This window comes from Anser anser (assembly GCF_964211835.1).
Source record: "Anser anser genome assembly, chromosome: 6".
NCBI lineage: Eukaryota > Metazoa > Chordata > Aves > Anseriformes > Anatidae > Anser > Anser anser.
Window position 1 is genome coordinate 2,420,719 of NC_139726.1, and position 17,661 is coordinate 2,438,379.

Sequence of the window (17,661 nt, forward strand, 5' to 3'; positions counted from 1 at the left end):
TTACAGTAAGGATTTTTAAAACATTTTAAAGACACGAACCTCTGTACTATGTCATATGCTAAAGCACTGTGCGGTTTGGAGCAAACAAGCTAAACTCTTGTTGAAAACAACTTAATAGCAACAAAAACTTTCACACTTGTGTAGCAGCTTGCCTGGCACTCATAAAACAATTTCTAAATCTTTTCAGTCTTTAAAGACCAACTAACAAATCCATGTATATACACTCATCATTTAACAGAGGAAGTAAAAGGAAGGGGACAAGGACACTTGGTCTTCTTCTGCACTGCCGGTAATCATTAGAGTTTTCCCCTCCACCAAAAAATGTTGTTTCTAGCTGACTGCCTCGGATGCTCTCCCTCTGAAACACGGCAGCAATGATTCCCCAGCTGGACATGCCTTGAAGCCGCGTGGAGCCGCCCCAGTGACAGCCGCTGTCGCTGCCCCGCGCTCACCTGGCCACGGGAAGCATCCTCAGGGGCTTGAGGGCATCTGAAGAGATATTAGCTCCTCATGTCTGCAGGCTGGCATCTGCTTCCTCCGCAGTTTAGCCCCAAATGTTTGTCTGGAAAGAATGCTCTTAAACCAGCAGGGGTTTCTGCGAAATCCAGCCCCCTACTTGGTTAGCTTTAGACTCTCTTAACCCAAGAATCCTAGGAAAAGAAACTTCCTCGGCTGAATGCTCAAGGCTTGGAGAGTTTGAGAACGCTTTTAACATCTCTTCCTCATCAGCCTACACAAAAACAAAGCTCTTGGTAGATGCAGTATAAACAAAGTACATAAAGATAACTTAAACTCCTTTAAATATTTAGACACACGCGATACCACAACAACAGCATTAGCCAAGCTGGGCGTGAAAACCCACTGGCACCCATATCAAAACCACCTTTGCATGAAGGTTTGCCTTGTTTATGAAAAGTCAGACAGCCTGTTTTATTTCATTCATTTAGACCTACAGAAGTGCCATAAACCCCTTCCGATAGCACTCAGCCAAACACCATTAAAGGTGGGTATTTATACAATGCATACGGCTCCAGTCTAAACCAGCTGCATTTGCACTTTAGAGCTATCAGGCTGATTGTCCTGCCTAAACACACTTGGCTGATCAATTCAAACAACGTGAGCACTGCTGTAACTTTCCCAAAAGAAGCCCAAACACCCCGCGTCTCACCCCTGACCACTCACCAACACATCACAGCATCTCAGCCGCCGCCGCTTCTGCTTATCGCATCCAAACGAACCCACGCGCTCTCCAGGAAGGAGGATGCCAGCTGAAAAGGTTCGAGTTATTTGGGGTGCTGAGACTAAGCTGCTGCTCCTTGGGATTTTGCAACCAAGCTGCTGGAAACCAACGAGACCGTATGACTTTAGCAACAGATGTGCGCGCCGACATCTTAAGAGGCTGAAATTTTATAAAGAACTCCCATTATTTCGGAGACAAGAGCTATTGTTTCCACTCGCATCAGTGCTATTTTGGGAAACGGGTTGTACGAGCAATTGCCCAAATCAGCTTAAAAAGAAGATGGGTGCGATTGTTCAAAAATAACATCTGAAAAGTACCACAGCTGAATCTACATCGTTTACTTCAAAAATTGCACATGCCAATACAGAGCAACAAACAGATGAAAATGTGGAACTGGCAGACATTAAGACAAGCAGCTGTTCAAGTGAAGAACATTTTGGGTTGGTTTCCCTTCTCCTCCCCACCATACCTATTTTCAGACACCTTTATGGCACGCCTTCACCTCAGCTCCCACAGCAGAACTGCAGGCACAAGCAATTGATGTAAAAACATACATCCTACAACCCTACCGTCGGTGTAACTCCCAAAACGAGCGTCCCCGGTGTCTCCCTCCACAGCCAGGCAGAAAAGCGCTGCCTTCAGCAGCAGCAGCAAGCCGAACACTGGGGCATCAAGGGATGAGGAGCAGCAGCCAGCCCTGGCCACACTTCAGTGCGAGTCCTGGAAAGCAGCACGGAGTTGCTCCAGGAAGCGGTTTCATGTGAAAGGCTCTGCACGAGCAGCGGGACAATAACAGCGAAAGGGAGCCGGGGCTGGAGTTAGCAATTTCCTATTACTGAAGGGGGAAAATACACAAACTGCTGCTGTGCTAGCATTTGAAAGTTCCTGCAATAAACCAGAGGCTAATGATCAAACTCGGGCATGCAAGTTTAATTTTTTTTTTTTTTTTGAGGAATTTTTATAATGTCCTTGCGCACTTAATAGCCATATCTAATAAGCTCTAAATTAGGCAAGGTCATGGGCATGCAGCCTTCAGCATTTCTGGGTATAAAACACCAGCAAAACAACCAGGTTTAGATGACTTCCAGTCTTCCAGAATATTTTCTTCACCCCACTATAAACTGATTTCTAAACCCCAGTAGTGCGGTTCATTAACCTGTTGCACAGCATAGACCTTAGGAAGGAAACGCCCCTGTCGGTACAAACCCAAGTAATTCTGTAACGTGCCTAATGCTGAAATATTTACACTGATGTTTTGCTGGCCAAATACCTCCAGTACACAGGGAGTCAGCCAGCAGGCAGGCAGTCAGCTACCTACAAGCCACAATTTGTCTGCACGACAGCTAATGAGGTGAAAGTAGGTACACACAAAAGCAGCCCGTTTGCTGATATAAAGGAACTGCTGACAGAGTTTGATGACAGAAATTTATGTAATTCTGGTAAAGAAAGGCAGTTGTATAGAAAAAGAACTATAGGCCAAACAACCCCCCCAGAATCTGAATAATTGATTATATTCAGACATATATGAACAGGAAAGAGGAGGCAATAAAACATTTACTTATATTTGACTCTATTCCTCCCATCCCATTCTATCTAGTGCAAACCCTGTTTAATATAAAAACCAGGCAAAGCACCAAGGCATGCCCTTGCCACAGCTTACTCAGAAATACACGCTGGTGAAGGAGCAAGCAGGACAGTTTATATCTTCATTCAAAGGACATCCCAGTATTTAACTCCCGTGAAGAATTTTCCACGTATGACAGCCAGCTAAATGCCTTGCACGAGGCGCAGCTCCTGCTGCGTGCATCTGCAGTATCCCCTCCAAGAGAGACACAGCCTCAACAGCAGCCTCGGCTCTGTGGCGATCCAAATAAACAGCAGCGTTGGGGACTGTGACCAAATCACACCCTGCTGCACTGAAGAAGAACATTAACCATGGGTCACGTAGGCATGAAGCTGCACAACGTCCAAATGGCAACACCATTTACAGGGAACTTCTCTCTTTTTAACACGTGCCAAGCAATTAGTCACCATTTTATTTGGTATACAAATGTCAGCAATATTTCAGAAGTTAACAGTGATATATGGTCCGTGACGAAACTGTTCCTCCTCTATGCATACATCTCACAGTTCCACACCAGCATTATAAGAGCTGTACTAGAGACAACGAAGCACTGCACAAGAGAACAAATACTGGCACTCACGGAAAGCGGTGTTCATTGCTGGAGCATATGGTGACTGCGGGATAAGAGCCACGCTCTTCTGTGAGTAGGTCACCCCCCACAACAAAGAACATGGGAAATTCAACAGGGGGGGAATGGGCACGGAAGAACCGATACAACCATTCTAATACTCAGCAAAAAAGGAAAACTGAAAGATTTTTAGCTTTTTAAGAGAAAGAAGGCTTTCCAGCAATCAAGCAGTCTTGTCATTCAAACTAACCTGTCTTCCCAAGGAAATAATCGAGTCCAAAATAAAGAAAATGATGAAATAAACATGGAATATATTAGTGTTCACGTCATTCTTTTCTAATTATACCACAAGAAGGTATTGTTTAATGTAGAAATCTATCTACAGTGCCAAAGAAGTAACAGCAATTCTACCTTACCACCTACTTTGCGCTATTCTCACTTAGTAAATAGCTTCTTACAAAAGGAAGATACCTATCAGCAATCAAGATACACCACATTTTATCCAGCCACCCTAGGATTAAAATAAGCATTTGGTTTCAAGGAAAATGAGCTCATTTTAACTAAATACGTCTTGCTGAGCTTTATCGAACTAACCGATCAGGCGTATCAATACACACTTCACTCTTTCCTGCACATTCACCATCGTCCAAGCTCTGCCGTTGGCTCAGTTGACCTCTGCGAGCTGCTCTGCCTTTTCCATCACATCAATTTGACAGACGCTAGATGCGATGTGGGGGCCAGGAAAAGGGGTGGGTGGGTGTGTTACAGCTTACTGCGGCCAGGTTCATCAAACGACGCCTTGAAGGAAGTACAGCAATTATGTTAATGCTCTTTAAACCGCCTGCTAGCCTTGCTGACCAGTTTCTGACGGTAGTGGGAATCTGGGACAAATCTAGAAATTCAGACTTGGGTTTTCATTGGAAAACCCCAACCCTACTCATGAGCAGGAACTGAAAACAAACAAAAAGAACTGTTTCTAAACTGCACGGTAACTTCTACTTTGCCTTTTACACCAGAAAGTCCAAGGAAATCAGGCTCAAGATCAAACGTGTAAATGCCAGATAATTAAACAAGTGGATCACTGACGCATAAATAAAGTTTTAGATTTACAGCAAACAAGTCCTCTTCTGTATCCCAACCAGGCCAACTTTTCAGAGGTTTTTATGTCGGCATTGGTCTAAAAAACACAGTGGAAACTTGAGGGGTCGGGTTCCCTCCCCGCTGGCACATCCCTGGCCCTACAGGAGGCCGCGGGGTTAGACCAGAGGAGAAGGCCGGCTGAAGGCCTGTCCTCGGTGTCTGCGTAACGAACCGGCGGTGGGTTGGGAATCGCTGTCCAAGCAGCACTAATGAGCCAAATGGCTGTTATTACTGCAGTGATCACCCGCCCACGAGCGCCCCGCCGATGCTTTATTTTTTACCTCGTTCGGCAGCGATGCGAAGGCAGATCTAGTGGAGAAACCTCCTCGCGACACCTCTCTGGCGACACAAGGAGTGTGCGAGTTCATGGCTTCCTGAGGCAGAAACACCCATGTTTTCATTTCTGCTGCCCTCCCCCGAGCGCCTGTGCCCGCTACGTGGTGGACGGCACCGCTGTGCCGTAACCCAGAAGGCCAAACACCAACGTGGGAAATCCTTGTGGCCCCGCAGCCCTGAAAACGGAGCGGTAAGGCAGGGCCCGTCTGACATCCTGACACCAGCGTGCGCAGCGGCCGCAGGCTCTGCTGCGACCTGGTAGCTGTGTCTGTGCGGAACGGGGCTCCCGCCGTGAGAGAAGTGAAAAACTCAACGACGATCCTTCCAAAGGTACGTTGATGGCAACACTGGGGATCTCTGCCCAGTTCACACTGAGACCTTTGTTATTTGACATTAATTTCCACGGAACAAGCTCTCTGAGGCGACATAATCGTTTTTTGAGAGAATACATCTATTGTGCCAGTTCTGCCCTTTGGAAGTTCAGTCCACGATAGCAATCTGACCTGTCCTCACAACAAATAGCAATCCTGACCTGGTCTCGCAACAAATCTTGCGTGGGCAAAAATGACAAAGCACAGCACCCCTGCATGCCTTGAGCATCTAGTGCTGCAAAATCAACAAATACACACCTAAAAAGGTACCAGGCAGGATGGATATTCCTGCAGGTACTGCCACTATTTGTGCAGGTTTTTATCTCTATCCATATCCATTACTAAGGAAGAGTTTCCAAGATATCAAAGAAATCACACAGCAGCATGAAAGAACAATATAGCATTATATTATATTATTATATGGGCAAGTGATGCAGTTTTCATCCCACTAGCTATAGAATGTAACCATCATTAAGAAGCTGTCAATATTGCCTCCAAAGGAAACATATTTTAGCAGAAAAGAGGGCATGCTCTGGCTACGACTGAAAACACAATTATTTCTCTAAGAAACTAATTTTTTTTTACATAGTGATATGGTGTCCATTTGTTTGCTTTTAATAACAGTAAAGAGTAGGAATTTCTTCTGCATCAGCAATGCAGTTCTCTTTTGAAGAATCATGATGTATATAATTATTCCATTTGCTTTTACTTTGAAAACAATTTGCGAAGAACCACGATTTCACAGACACTTGGGAATCACAGCCCCACCTCGTAACGCCTGCCACATCCAAAATAACCGTGCTGGGGAGCAGGGCAGTCCAGCCAGACACGTAACTGCGCATCCACGCGCTCCATCACCGAATGGCACAAAGCGCCCGGACAAAGCGCCCGCGGAGCTGGGCACACGCGTCTCCCGGGTTCAGTTCTCAGCATCACGGAGCTGAGCCCTGCAGGCTGGCACATCCACGCTGCAGAGAAGCCGCTGAGAGCAGTGTAAAGCTGCTGCAACCCCACGGGACGGGGCTGTGCTGCCAGCCCCACTCCGCAGCCTGCTCCTCGGCACCAGGGTCCACGCACAGCCGTGGAAACTTCTACTCGGTTGTACCGAAACCCCGTGCGTGGGCAGGAGGGGCTTGCCCCACTGCTCCACCTTTAGTGGAGCTGCTAGTAAATAACCTGAATTTAAATAGTCTGACTGGTGTTTATTATGCATACAGTGCTAAAAACATTAACATTTAAATTAAAACACATTTTTTCTAAGTGCGTGTCAACTGAATCAACTTCTACACTTAAGAGATCACTTTTTTTACCATAGTTAAAAAACAACAACAACAAAAAAAGGTTAGAAAGAGGAGATTACAACAAAAAGAGACATACCTTTGCACCATGTATTTTCAGCCCCGCCGGTCAGGGGGCTCCCATCGTGCCCTCAGCGGAGCGGGGACCCCGGGGACATCCTCCTGGTGCTCTCCACCGGCCGGTTCCCGGCTCCCCGCAGTGGGAGCTCCGTCTGCGTGCTCCGTGAGTGCCCCGGCTCCGTCCTGCGGCAGCCAGGCTGCTCCGTCATGGAGCAAACGTGCCCGCTGCGCGTCTGGCCGCTGCCTGGCAGAGGGGGAAGATTAGGATCTTAGCAGGGCAGAGATTGTGCTGAGCCCTAGGTTCCTTTCAGGCGTTGTTAGAAATGAGATGCAAAACTATTTCAAGCATACGTATATATATGCGCATATATAAATCAACCAAAATTGTTTTGCTGTTCTGCTCTCTCGCACAAGTCTCCCTTGCTTTACGAAGAAAATCTGCAGATGGCAAAGGGTAAACTCAAAAGTGGGAGTGGAGCCCCGCGGTCGCACGAATGTAAGCAGGAGACAGCCCTGAGCGCACACGCAGACGAGTCGCTGCATGGGGGGGGGGGGGTTACGGCCCCACGGTGCAAGCAGAGAGGCTCCCCCCTCCCAAGCTCCCCGCAGCACGGCCAGGTCTGGGAGAGCAGCCAAAAGGGAAAGGAATGGCATCCCACCGCCGCTCTCCGCGGCGAGGTGCCCGGGCACCGCAGAGCCTCCCGCCACGCGATTCCTTACCCCCGCTGCTTCTCCTCTCCAAGGAGCTGATGCCAGCGCTCAGGAGGGTCAATGGCGAGTGATTTCTAACTATCTGCTCCAGATGGGAGTGTCCTTCCAGCGATGAATCACGCCGTTTTATCCCAGCATAATGTTACAGAACGCTTTACTCAAGCAAAATTCCATATATGAGGCTGCAGGTTTTCATCTCTTGCCAATTTCAAGTGGGTTTTGTTATCATTAGAAGAATGTAATTACGTACATCTCGCTATATTCCAGCCTGTTTCTCAACAGACTGAGCACAAATACCTACACATATTTAGAGACGCATGACATCAGGTTTTCACGCAGTTAAGTGGCTTTTAGATAACAAGCAGTGCCCCGTCCTTGAGAACGCGAAGATTAGATAAAATATCGAGTGAGAGCCGTGACTACCAGCCGCCTGTTTGTACATACTAGCGTAAAGTTTAACAAGGCAATTTAATTTATTTCGGTACATTAATTAGTCATGCAGAAAGCATTCAAAACAGACTAAGAGACAATTCATCAGAAAAGCATTAGTATTAAATCAGCGTTGGCTGCTGGCTGGAAGCTGCTCGTAAAGGCAGGGAGGCTCTTGCTGATGCTGAAGCTGCGCAGCCCGGCCCCGATCCCCATCTCCTGCTCCCTGCGCACAAACCAGGGGCACGGGCTCCGGCGGGAGCCCGGCGCGGCAGCACCGGTATTTCCTGCTCCTGCTTCCTCTCTGCATGTTTACGGGAACATAATCTGCAAGTGCAAGCTCTCTCACGCACTTCTCTGACACAGCCAAAGGTATTTTTGTCGTCTGGGGGGTTTTGAGCCCAATTCCGTGTGTAATTTCATTTTTTCAAGAGTTACTCTGTCGACACAAGTGAGGTTTGCTCACTGAAAAGACTGCGAAGCTTTAGACTGGTTGCTTAGGATTGATGTGCATGGCAGCTTGGAAACAGAGGTCCATGTCCTCCTTTAGGGTAGCTGCAGTATTAGTATTCATTTTAAAGATTCCATAGTTTCACAGGAAAAATACTGTGTAGTAGATCACTCATTAAGGTTAAAAAAAAAAAAAAAGCCATGGGCTGACCTCCACAGACCATCATATCCCAAAGGTCACCTGAAGGAGGGCTTGAAGAAGCGCCTGGGAATGAGAGGAAACGCCTAGCAGAACGGGCAATAAATACAGAGGTCTGCTAAAGGGACAGGAGACCAAAGCTCTGCACGGGCAGGACACGATGCCCTTCCTCGCCCTGCTTCGAGGTACCGAGCGTTTCGGGGTCCGGGGCAGAGCCGGGACGCCGAGTGCTGTGGCAGGTGATTTGAAAGGCAGATGGCAGCCCTGGGCAAAAGGCCTTAGTCAGGGCTGGGTGTGGAGCAGCGCTGGGTGCTGAGCAGGCAGCGCTTGGATGGAGAGGGCAGGAGCCTGAAAGCCCACTTGAGAAGGAAGTTACGGCAACCCCAGTTAAATATCGGGCACTGGTTTGGCCAGAGGAGCACATCTTGTGAGGATTACTGGCAGGTCCCATCAGGTGGTGGCTGTAAAACTTACTGGAGCACCTCGAGCACTCGGTGCTAACGTGGCCCTCTCCGTGGGCTGAGGTGCTAGCCAGCTTGGACCCCAGATAGCGAGAAATCCCCTCTTCAGGTAGGCTAATGAGAGAACAAGGTTAAAAGAGTGGAATAGATGCTGAATACTGCCAGCAGTGAGCCAAGCACCAGAGGACCAAGCTCCTGAATCAGGTCACTGTTAAATCCTTTAGAATGAAAAAGCCAAGTCTGATATATAGGACTTAACAATACACAGGCAATTATTTTCATATCTATTCCCACAAATACCATTAATAGGAATCAGCTCACCTGGCTGGAGCTCCCAAGGGATCATGAATCATCCCAAGGAATCAACCGTAACAATAGAGGTGATGAGTTTAGTGAACAGAAGACAAAAGGAGCAGCAAGGCACAGCACCAGGAAGATAAAAGGCTTAAAAGGACAGAAATCCCACAAGAGTATCGGGATTATAAAAGCTGTACATCTCAAGAGGGTTACAAAAGCTTTGTGTTTCTGCAGGTCAAAATGTGTAATTGAAAAGGGTTTTACACGGATCGATACACGCCAATTCACAACTCCATCAGTAGGAGCAGAGGTGTACCTACCTGACTGTGTGCATATATAAAACAGTAATTTCTGACAGCCCGGAACTTGGTTTATAAAGCTGTTTTTAAAGTAACTTGTAAAATTATGTAAGTTATGAAATAAATCGTAAGGCGTTTTAAGAGTCCCATACAGCTTTGAGGATTAAAGAAATAATTGATGTTAACCACAAAAACACTGGGTAGCTCATTGTGAAAGTCACGTATTCCTTCTCCTGAGGAGGACTGCGCGCCGCAGCCGAGCACCGTACGTATCCCTTTGCTGAGAGCTGTAGCATTGACACAAGATATTTATGGCAGGCTCACGAGCACCAATGAACCAGGACATCCAAGCAGATGTTCTGTCACACCAAGTCAAAAATGGTAACCCCGGACCATCAACAGCTAGCTATTCGTAGTTATTAGCAGTTCATTAATTTAAAAGCTTACATGAAAGAGTTAAAAAATATAGACAAAACTGGCCAGCAACATTAGTTCTGTTGATAGCAAATCCTGTTTTGTCTTTAGGGTGCATGAATCGTGAACATCTGTTCCTTCAGAAATGGTTGGGGCTTTTTTTTTCTGGGCCTTAAATACTGTGACTCTGCCTTTGTGCGCTATTTAAAAATAGATCTCAATTTTCATACATCTTCAGACACTTTCTAATTGACCAAGCATGAAAAGACATTGCTATTTAACAGTATCTTCAGCGCACGCCTTGGTGGCACTGCTACGTTCAATGCAGTTTATTCATCCCCTTGCTTGTGATGGTTTATGAATGTTCACAGCTGGGGGACACGAAGCCATTTCTCCAGCTGCGTATCTTTTATGTGAAGAGCAGCATGCATCGATGGCTCAGCTCTGCTGGATCAGATCCCTCACATTCCCTGCAAACACCAGAAAATAGCTAAGCCAGGACTATTACCTTCTCGTTCTCTGTGTCCATCGTGACCTAGTCTAGTTTGGGTGCAGGGCTGGACTTCTCGGCATCTGTGCCTCCGGACAGAAACTTAGCGGATGGTGGAGGTTGGTGGATGTCGGGCTGGGACTTCCACGGTCAGGCTGCATAAAAGCCAGGGCACAGAGATGCTCGCAAAGCACATGGCTGCTCTCAGAGCTGCCCTCGCAGTCCGCCGCTTTCTGTTTTTTCACCAAAAAGAGATGGCAAAACATTACTGTGCTTCCCAGTACCCTGAGTCTGTATATGTTATAGCCGTGGTCTTGCTTGTTGATGGGAACTGAGCACGCACATCTTCAGAGATACAGGAGGGTTCAGACACAGAGCTGTGCCCAGCTACCACCCTTTTCCTACAAACCTCAGGCAACACGGGGTGTTTGCGTGCTGGCCCCACAGAACCCTGTTTTTCAAAAAGGGTGGCCTCTGCAAGAAAAAGTTTGAGATCAGCAACGAGGGTATTAAAATTTGTGCCACAGGAACAAGACCGACAGTGCTGCATTGCCAAACTTTATGCAAGATTAATTGTGCTCATCTTGTTTGGTAGAAGATTCAAGGACAATAGCTTGGAGACATATTCTAAGCTATCGGTATTTTATAGTCATGTTTAAAATATAAGGCTTAGGCTCCTGCATGCCCAAACAGTCCTTGATTTCACATGCAATTAGTGACATAATTAACAGCATTTAATAATGTTCACCAGCTTTCCAGAGCCAAAAGAGTGAATGAGCAGTCATGGGTGCCTTTCTGTGATAACAGCAAGACCAAATTCTCCAGTCCTACGAAGGAAATTAAGGTAAAAATCTATGGTGTTACTGGTCTCTGCTGTTTAGAAATTACTTTATTGGTATTAAAACTAGGAACACACTATTAAATCGCAGCATTTTATAAAGATCAAGGCACATTGGGCATTCCTGTGTCTTCCATGGGACTTGGTTTAAATATTACTTGAAGAGAGAAAAATCTGCTCCAAAATCTGGTCCATTATTTGATCTAAGTGCACCCAGTCTAGTACCCCAACCTGCAAAGGAATCTCAAAAAGGAGTTCATACGAGTTCAGTATCCCTTCATTTTCCATGGCAGCTCTCAAATACGATTGCTTTTGGGCATCCCTTTGAGAGACCATGACTTAATAGAACCAAACATAACACCTACCTGGTTTAATAAAAAACAATACTTCAAATAAACAAGAAAACGGCGCAAGAAAGAAGGAGGTCAGGTTTACAGAAAGATGGGTACGTAAAGAACAATTAGATGGAAAAGCAGGGCTGCTTCAAGGACAAGGGATAACGTGGAGAAATAAGTGCGTGGGAAAGGGAAACATACGATTGAAGAAAATCCATTGTTAAGTGACAGAGAAAATCCCTATACCCTCAAGGAGCTGCCATCCTCTGCCTGGCTAGAAACTTTGTTACTTAGCCAGTGCATGCTTAAAAGCGTAAGCATGCCCAAAAAACTTTCTTTTCAGGTTTCGGGCCATGAACAATGCGAGTTAGATATAATTAAAAAACAAATAAATAAATAAAAAACCACACAATTGACTAAGAAACACCACACAGAAGCTCTAGCCAAACAGTAAGCAGCACAGCACTCACACGCAGCTACCTAAGCTTGTACTTCCTAGCAGCAGGTGTGTGGCATGTTTTAACAACGTGCTCCCCATTTTATCAGCCACGGTTTAAGCGTGCCCGCTGTACCCACCAAGAACAACATTTCAGCGGACGACTTACGGCGTGTTTTAGTTGGCTGCTGGGCGTTGGCACCGGCAGGAGATTTCTGGCAGCATCCATCGATCCCAGGGCCGGTGCGCGGCATCCTGCCTGCCCCCAGTGTGCTCCATGCGCAGAGCGTTTCTGCATCGCTGGCAGCCATGCAGAGCACAGCACCATGAAATGAAGGATTAAAAAAAAATAATTAGGGGAATGAAAAGGAAGGTAAATTTTTTTCCACGCAGTTCCTTTTTCACAAAGAGCAAGGAGAAAAGTGGCAGCCGTGAAAGAGACCCTGATTGCCTATTATTAACTGCTAGTAGCACCCTTGGTTTATTTACCAGAGTGAAAACTAATGGGGAGACTAATGAGAGGTTTGGTTTGACGCATTGTGGCGTTTCATTACAGTCTGGTGGAAAATTGGAAATGAACCTGATAGCCTGCACTCTGTTAACTCTTTCCCTGGGATCTGCGTAAGGAAGCATTAATACCCTTGCGACCTGCTCCGTGAAGATAAACGCCACATCCCACCCAGAGGACAGGGAGAAAGCAGAAAGCAAAATGCAGCGTCTCTTGGGAATGGGTAAGGAAATGAAATTCGCCACCTTTACGTGATAGTATCTTGGAAAGTCCAGTGTTTCTGAGTACAGAAATAACACCGCACAAAGAAATTGAAGCATTCTGAAAACCTTTCATAGATATGTTATAAAAACAAGCAGCAAACAGGTAAGACGGCCTATGGTTTTGGGTGATGCAAACAAATCTGTTTCCACCAGTCGGAAAGTACTAAGGCCATTTCCTCTGCACGAAGCCACGCACTTCCAGAAGACAGCCACGCCACCTACCTCCTTCCCACATGCTCGTGCACGTATTGCCTCCAGTGGTGCTGCCAGATCTCCTGTCTGCTTGATGCTCTCTGGTGGGTTTTGGTAAATAACAAAAACCACTTCATGGAAAAAAACAGCAGCTCCCTGTTCCCCAAACCAATGCATCTCTGTTTCTTCCCTGAATCTTAAAAAAGAGTGGAGGGGCTACAGTTACTCATTGCAGATAGAATTTGTGTGTGTATATACACACCACGGCCTAGGGAACACTAAAGTTGTGTGATAAATAACCCAGCTTTTCACAAAATGACCAAAACAATCCTTTTACTTTTTTCCATACCCTGCCTACTAGAGGAGCAAGCAAAACCAGGAAATCACCTCTGACACCAAGTACAGCCTCCCTGGGTAAAAGCCACACAAGGAGCATCTCTCCATTTGCCAACACACCAAAATATTCAGATACAAAACACCTAAGCTTCCTGGTCATTTTGTTGGGGATTTTTTAGGTAGGGAAAAAATCATTTGAAGAAGATTCCCAATAAATTCTGATATTCGTAGCTGATTATGAATGACACTTGGATCCTCATTAATTCTAAAGAAAATACCTGTATGCAAGTTCTCAGCTCTCCACCATAACTAGGTAGAGAGCACAACCAAGATACAAGGGAACAAAAAAAAATAAAAAAAATATGAAAAAACACCAAGGGGGACTAAAACATCAAGTTTATCTCAGGGAAAAAAGCTTTAAGTGCAGAGACAAGCAGCAGAAGGCACGTGAGAGCGGTGCCAACCTGATGTGGAAGAAATAGCCCAAATCACACCCAAATAGGCTGACACCCCCTTCCACGGAAATGGTGTCAGGCTGCACGAACGAGCTGGGCAGAGAAAGCAGCTCTGTGGTGGCACAAATAACAGCACGTTGAACTCCAGCCTCTGCCTCTGGCCGTTTGTCTTTGATACAGAAAAATACGATTATGTCACTTCGCTGGTGCCTGTTCAGAAAGCTGCTCAAGCAGCACGTGGACTTTTGCCACAACGTTTCCTCTCCAGCTCCAAGACCAAGAAGAGACTGATGTGCAATTTTTCCCTTACAGATTTTGCCAGATTCTGGGAATTGCAGAAATGTCCTGAAACCTTTGCCAGCATCAAACGCGCAATCTTTTGGTTCAGAGACAGCTCCGGCGTTCCTTAGGACCATTTGGGCTGCTCGGTGCCCCAGAGCAGAGAGCCCTCATTTGGCTTGAAACTCGACATCTGATGCTGTTAAACACCTGATCCAATGCCCACTAAAGCTGAATTAATGCCAGGATCCCACCAACTTTAGTCTTTCTTGTTTAATTGGGCTGAAAAATATTTAAATAAAAAAATATTTTTTTTTCCTCTCTTGCTTTTACATCAAAATTACTGTGATGGGTTGAGGATATCTGCTACCAGCAACCTAATCATAGCACCTGCTGCCTGCATTGTACAGATGGAGTTGCTTTTCAGCAAGGTGTCTTCCTTGGCTTTATACATTAAGGAGATAAAGTGAGAAATGTGGGAAGGACAAACTGATTAAAAAAAAAAAATGATTCTGCAGAGGGAAACAGTAATTGTTCATGTTAAGTGGCAGTTTGGCAGAACTGTGGTGTGATGTTACTATATGTTTTATACACAGGGTAAAAAAAAAGCTTTTAGTTTTATAAAATAAGAAAAATAAACAAAAGAAGGGGGGAGAAGCCATTGGGGAATACTTTACATGTCTTTATACTTAGGATGTTAATGGTCCAAAATAACATCCGTATTCTTCCTACATTCCTGAGGGGGGGAAAAAAGAGAAAAAGAAGAAAAATCACTTGATGATTATGTTAGCTTGCTTTGAAAGCCCACAGCAGATTTATCATTTCCTTTGGAAAAACTGTACTTTGTTCTTCCTACAATATCATTCCCATCAACTGTAGCATGCCAAAAGAAGCGGCTTTGGGAATAAGCCAAAAAGATTGAGACAATGTGGTATATTCTAAGCACAGACTATTTATGGGCTATGAGAGAAAATCCTTTTGTAATTTTGAAGTCTGCATTCGGTGCAAGTTAATGAGAAAGTTCGGAGAGACTGAAAGGTCTCATTATGATATGTCACTCCACGATTCCATCTTTGTTTTCCTAATTTTCTTTTAAGCTGCTCCCAAGCTGGCTAAAAGAAATCCTTATGAGAGAGGATGAGATAAACTTTGAGGATTTGAATGTAGAGATGGCCAGTCCAGATCTGATCCGGTTATTTTGCTCTCATGGTGAGCTGGAGGGAAATAGCCTAGGAGCTGTTGAGCTACAAAATCCCAGCTACGTTTCTCTCCTGCTCCGCTGGCATCTCTGGGCTGAGAAGAGCGTTTCAGGTTATTTTAATTACTGTTATTAAATATATGCAAAGGAAATGGAAAACCATCCAGGAATACCACCAAGTATCATCAAGTAACTTTGCTTTTTTTGTACTAAATTAGTAATAGCAATTTCTAAGGAAACTTCAGGTTAGATCGTGGTATTTGAACTGTACCTATGATTCTTCTTATCTAACGGGGAACAAGCAATATTTTGAAGGATTTATAATGAACCTGAGAAATGACCACAACTTCTCCTATCTGTTTACCTCTCCGCAAGCAGTTCATGCTAACAGCCATGGAGCCAAGCAGTCTGGTTCCCCGCAGGAATGAGAAGAGAGCTGTAAAATTGCATCAGCATGAAGACAAATGCCCTCACCTGGGGGAGGCAGGGATCCAGAGCAAGTGGCAAATACATGATGAGATCTACCACGAACGCCACAGCGACAGGAACCGGGCAGCCGATGCTCCCCAAGCTGCAGAACTGGGGAACGCTGCAGAACTCCAGCCCTCATCCCAGGGCTGCACGACATGCCGGAAGCAGGCCACCAAATGCTGCTTCTCAAACGCTTTCTTATTGCTGGAATACGGGGGTATCTTTTAAAATATAAAATGCTCTTGTGCGTTTCTTCCTGGAGTATTGAAAACTCAATTTTTTCCTTCAAATCTCTGTTTTGAATATCAAATATTGAATAAGATATATTGCTTCAGTGGGAGAGAAATCAATGGGAGGTGCACAGTTTATTCTATTTTCTTCATATAATACAAGCTCATTAGATATCACTTAAAAGATTCTGTTCTTTAAATAGCATAGCGACAACTGATCATCTGCAGTCTACTTTCATTACAGAAATTTTCATCGTGGAGATTACGTAGTTTCACACAGAATATAGCTGAGACAAACTCTCCCTGTTCAGGGATAATTAATGCTCTGACAGCCAGCAGCAGCTATGGCTCGGTGCTAGCTCACGCTGCTGGGAAAGCCAAGCACATTCATCAAAAGAGTATCGCAACAAGGACGTGAATGCCTCATTCACCACCACAAAGCCCTCCAGCTCTTCCACCACGGCCCAGTCCCAAAAAGTGAATTGAATTCAAGTGGGGCTACTCACACGCTTAAATATACACGTACGCTTAAAATAGTTTCAGATTGGGATCCAGTCCAGCTGGCACCAGGAGCAGACTCATTAGTGGGTTATCTGGACGTGCAGCTGGAGGGGGAGAAAGGCTCCCGTTGTGGTCCTGAGAAACTGAGGACCTGGTTACCCACCCTGCGAGGTCAGGAGGTGCTGAGGGCCCGCAGCGACAGCCAGCGGGGCTGGTTGGCCTCACACCCCAGGCAACAACGAAGAAAGCAACGCTCACAGTTAGCGCTTCTGCATTACGAGGTTAACCACAAAATAAAGTCCGTCGCTGCTTGGGAAGGATAAGAACCGAGCTAAAGATAAAGCACTGGTAAATGATGCAAAGCCATCTGCTGTCACGGAACCAACGCGCCAGGCAGCTGGGCAGGACCGCGGTAGCAGCAGTCACCGCTGCGCCATTTTGAGCAGGAGCAAAGGTGAGGAGGCGAGGCCGCCGCGGCCGCCATTTTGTGAGGGAGGAGGGCTGGGCCCAGGCTCTCTTGCGTCTCCGGGGTTTGAGGCACCTCAGAACCAGACACGCTCTCGGCTTGGCCTGGCCAGCCTGCAGCCCACGCAGGGCCCCCACAGCATGCCCACCAGATGCCATCGGCTCTGCTCAGAGCAGCCAGATATCATTGCTAAACCAACCCGGTGTGGTTTCTTGAAGGAAACCTGTGAAACGCGTTACACAGAACAGAGCATGTTCCTGCAGAGCGTAGGAACAGAGGTCTAAAACCCATGACCTACAGAGGAAGATGAAATGAACGGGAGCTTTTCGACCTAAGGCCGTCTTCTGACAGAGTGAAAGGGAAAGTTCAGCAAAGATCACCCAGTGACAATCTGTTCAGCTAGCTCATGATAGCTGGGTTGAGAAGTAAAACACTTCCACTACAGCAAAAGCTACTCAAGCCAGACAGGAGCAAAAATCTAACAGGGAAGTGAAGCACTGGCAAAACTTTCCTTGCTCTCAGTGAAGTCCTGCAGTCCAGGTTAAATGAGGACCCCTGAGGAACACGGGCAGCAGGATTGCCTTCGCACCCATCCAGCTGAGACTTCTCAGGGTCCCCAATATACTGAACAGCAACATGCAGTAATAGCAATCATCCACAAAATGCATAATCTAAAGAGAATGGGCTGAAATAATCACGTCTCTCTAAAAGAGATGGGAGTTGGAAGGCTGGGAGGTATTCCTTTCATCCAGCTCATACGGAGCAA

The 17,661-nt window shown here is 46.0% G+C and overlaps 1 protein-coding gene across 4 annotated transcripts in view; it reads right to left on the reverse strand.

The window, feature by feature from the left end:
* LYPD6 (LY6/PLAUR domain containing 6) overlaps positions 1–15,327 on the reverse strand; it is a 38,389-nt gene extending 23,062 nt beyond the window's left edge. The window contains exons 1-4 of one of the 4 annotated variants that reach the window (XM_083842699.1): positions 12,990–15,327; positions 12,166–12,296; positions 7,358–10,861; positions 6,657–6,881 (exon numbers count right to left, since the gene is read on the reverse strand). The gene's annotated coding sequence lies outside the window, so the exon portion shown is untranslated. The other 3 variants (XM_083842698.1, XM_083842700.1, XM_083842701.1) reach the window with 3 other exon arrangements.
* Positions 15,328–17,661: the final 2,334 nt, after the last annotated feature.